The sequence below is a fragment of the Vicugna pacos genome, chromosome 14 (assembly GCF_048564905.1).
Source record: "Vicugna pacos chromosome 14, VicPac4, whole genome shotgun sequence".
NCBI classification, from domain to species: domain Eukaryota; kingdom Metazoa; phylum Chordata; class Mammalia; order Artiodactyla; family Camelidae; genus Vicugna; species Vicugna pacos.
This window is the reverse complement of record NC_133000.1, coordinates 30,808,636-30,812,424: the sequence shown is the minus strand read 5'-3', so window position 1 is coordinate 30,812,424 and position 3,789 is coordinate 30,808,636. Positions and strand designations below refer to the sequence as shown.

Sequence of the window (3,789 nt, the reverse complement as noted above, 5' to 3'; positions counted from 1 at the left end):
ATAAAAACCAATGTGTCTTTCCTTGTACATCCATGTCATAGTGGCCAATTTTTTTTGGATTTTTTTTATTGATGTTATGAAAGGATACAAATCAATGCCTCTTTTCTTATACACTTATACCAGTCTTTTTTTCTTTTTTCCAATTTTACTGTTATTGTGAAGGAAGGACCACACATCTCGTCTGTGTCCACCATTCCAGGCAGAGCTCCTTCACCTTGGCTGCACATTAGAATAACCAGAGGAGCTTTAAAAACTTCCTTATGCCAGAATGCACCCCAGGCTACTAAGGACCATCAGAGTTTGCAGTGATGGAATCCAGGCACCAACATTTTTTAAGTTCCCCTGGTGATTCCAACATGCAGCCAAGGCTGACAAGTCCAGAAGTAAACAGACTAAAGTGCATCTAAACAGCGCCCATTTTTCCTGGGTAATCTCATCTATCTCCACGTGGGGACACTGCGCCTCCTATTCTGGCCGGACTTGTTCTTCCTGCTCAACCGTGTCCCATTCGTACTCAGGTTCTGCCTGGAGCCACTTCCAGAACTCCAGAAGTAAGGTGACTAACAGAGAGAGAGAACAGCAGATGTGGATCTTCAGTGATGACTGATGTTTCAAAAATCTGTACTTAATATTTATTACCCTTAAAACTTTGGTAAATGGTTAATGAACTCAAATTTTATTTATACGTGATACTAAAGAGAAACATGAGTTAATGCCTTTTTTAAGAAAAAAGAAAATGTAGATAATTTATTGAACTTTTGGGAACAGACTATCTAGCTCTCTAGCTCAGGGGAAAGGTATTAACGTGATGGTCAGAGGCAGGTGACTGTGTCTCACACTAAAGTACCTGCTACCAGCACATTATGCCCACTAAAAACACAAATATTGGGGGAAGGATGCGTATAGCTCAGTGGTACAGCACGTGCTTAGCATTTCCAAGGTCCTGGGTTCAAGCCCCAGTACCTCCATTAAAAAAAAAGTTAAAAAATAAGCACAAGTAACTGTCATGATTTAAAAGCAGTGCACGGTCCACCGTCCAAGTCTTCTCCTCACATCCCTCTTTCTCTTCTGTCCGAAGGGCCTGAGGGTGGGGAAGGGGATGAGAATGCTTTAGTAGCCCCTGCATTTCTATTTTCCACCACCCCAGTCACACAAACTTAAAATAATATTCTTAAATATGGAAAATTGCCATTTTCCTCAATCTTCGGTAAAGAAATTTTTAGAATTCGTCATTCTGTTTTAAGACTCGTAACTTCAAATAGTAGACAAAAACAACATGACATGTTAATTGAAAATGTGGCTTCAGGGTAAATCCCCTAAGCCCTTCTTCCAACCTGACTGTTACCCCTAGGCCCCAACTCTAGAGAAATTCCAGAATAACCACTGTTCCCTCCACCATTATACCTGAGTCTCTACCATGCTCTCAGAATGAAGGGAAAAAAGGCACAGTCCCTGCTTCCAGGAGCTCCTAGGTGCACAGGAGTCATTGTGAAATGATGGCTGAGAAGGCATGTTAAGAGGGCTTGAATAACAGTCAGCAAAGGGTGCTCGGGGCAGAGAGCTGGAACTGTAGCCAAGGCTCTCCCAGAGGAGGGAACCACTGTGCTGAGTTCTGAGATGCCCTAGAAGTGATCAGGTGAAGGTATAATATTAAGGCCATTTCTCCCTGGGGAGCTGCGCATGAAAAGGAGGGAGGCCAAACAGAGCCAGGTCCCTTCCAGGAACTGCAAATAGTCTAGAAGTGAGCACAGGGTGTGGGAGGCAGGTGAGGCAACCAGGTGGAGAGATCACAGGTGCACATCACACAGGACTCTGTGTGCCTCCAAAGTAGAGGAGACATGCAAAGTGATCTAGAAAGAGACAAGATAGAGGCAGGTAGACATATTGGCAGGTTCTTGTGAAGGCCTGCTGAGGCCCCGCCAGGAGGAGAGAGGAGAAAACATTTCAGCAGGTGGACAGATTGGCCACAAGTGAGATGGAAGGGCAGGAAGAGATCAAAGATGCCAGCCAGCTTTCTGGCTTTGCCAGTGTCCTAAGTTATAGTGCCATTCCCTGAAATAAAACGGGTAGGAAGAGGGGTAAGTCATGAGAGGATACAGCTGATTCAGTTCTGGCTGGGTGCCTGTGGGCTCCAGGAGAGATGTCCAGTAGGCAAATAAAAGTCTAGAAATCGGGAGGAAGATCTAGGCTGAGCCAAGTAGTTTTCCTGTTTCAAGAGGCTAATGGGTGTGAGCGGACAAGCTCAAGAGAAGAGGTGTAGAGGGGTAGCTCTCACCCTCCTGCACATGGGAAGCATCTGGGAGCCTTTAAAATATAGTGTGCCCCAGCCTGGAGTGGGGTCTTTGTACTCTTTATTGTTTTTTAAATACTTCTTCCCTTTTTGGGGGGATATTTAGCTTTATTTATTTTAATGGAGGTACTGGGAATTGAACCCAGGACCTCTTGCATGCAAAGCACGTGCTCTACCACTGAGCCGTACCCTCCCCACCTTTTTTGTTTTTAGACATTAGCTCTACTGATCAGTCAGGGCTGAGAATCAACCTGTAGAGAGCAGAGAGCCTTGGGGGTAGAGATCAAGGAGAAGCTGCCCAGAGCCCTGCAGACCCCACCAGGGGCAGCCGGAGACACAGGGAGCCTGAGACGGGCTGTGAGGAACGTGAACCCAACACTCCCCAATGGCGAAGACGACAAACATGTTTCAAGCACCCACTTACCAGCAGTGTTTGTTCTGACTTTACTAGTTTTCCAGTAATACCGAGTGAGAATAGAAATAACCTGGACACAGGGATCAAATTCAAATGCTGGTTCTGACCATTCTTAGCTGCGTGATTACTGATTAAAAGGTTACCCGTCTGCCACGTGTAAAATGGGGGACATAGAATCGTGCTTGTGGGCTGCTGTGAGCATAATGCAATGACACCTATAAAGGCCCTCCTGACTCTCAGACGTAATTGCTACTATTGTCCCCATTTGGGACACCAAGAAACAGAGGCAAAGAAAGCTTCAAACACTTGCCCAAGATGAGGGTTAAGGTCAGGAATCAAGCCAAAGACTTCGTGGATCCAGAACCCAGGATCTTCTTACAAGCAACACGGCACTGCCCAGGCTCCCTGCTGCAAAACCTGCCTCCTTTTGGCTCAGTTCCATGGCGCCTGTGTTGCACAGATGTCCTCACTTCCTGCCTGCCGGCCCGGTGTCTGACCCTGGCACTCCTCCCTCCATCCCACACAGCACTTCCTTGGGCACACCATCCCCCACGAGGCCATTGCTGTGGCTCTTCGGATGTTTACACGGAAATGCAGGTGGCAGCCCAGCTTTTTGCTATAGCTGCTGCTGTCAGTGGAGGCAAAGAGCTCACAGTTGGTGGAGGAGGCCACTTCTGGTCTCCTCCTTGGCTGGAGAGCTGGATGGAATCCAGTTTCCCTCTGCAACTTAGACATCCAGCATGAGAGATATGTAAGGCCATCTGGCCTCTCAACATACAAATGATGCCCCCGCAATTGTACTTAACATTGTAACCTCCTGGCCCCACCAGGGAGAAGAGGCCATGGCCTGTTGTCCACCAAGTTTTGTTTCCTTGCACGACAGCTACAATGGGGTGAGTTAACACCGGACCAGAAAATCTACAAAGCCCTCGTGTACTATTTCCTGATACTTGCAGGTCACCCAAATACCCCAGATCCTTCAAGTAAACAACTAGTAAGAGGAACTGAGCTGGCTCATCTGTCAGTACCCTGATGGCAGGACTGATTTGGCCTCTCCTGCTCTTGGGATGATCCGTTCTCCTAC

At 47.0% G+C, this 3,789-nt stretch overlaps 1 non-coding gene across 1 annotated transcript; it reads right to left on the bottom strand.

The window, feature by feature from the left end:
* Positions 1–2,411: 2,411 nt before the first annotated feature.
* On the bottom strand, positions 2,412–2,484 carry TRNAA-UGC (transfer RNA alanine (anticodon UGC)). Its single transcript has one exon. It is a non-coding gene; the product is annotated as a tRNA-Ala (tRNA).
* Between the last annotated feature and the right edge of the window lie 1,305 nt (positions 2,485–3,789).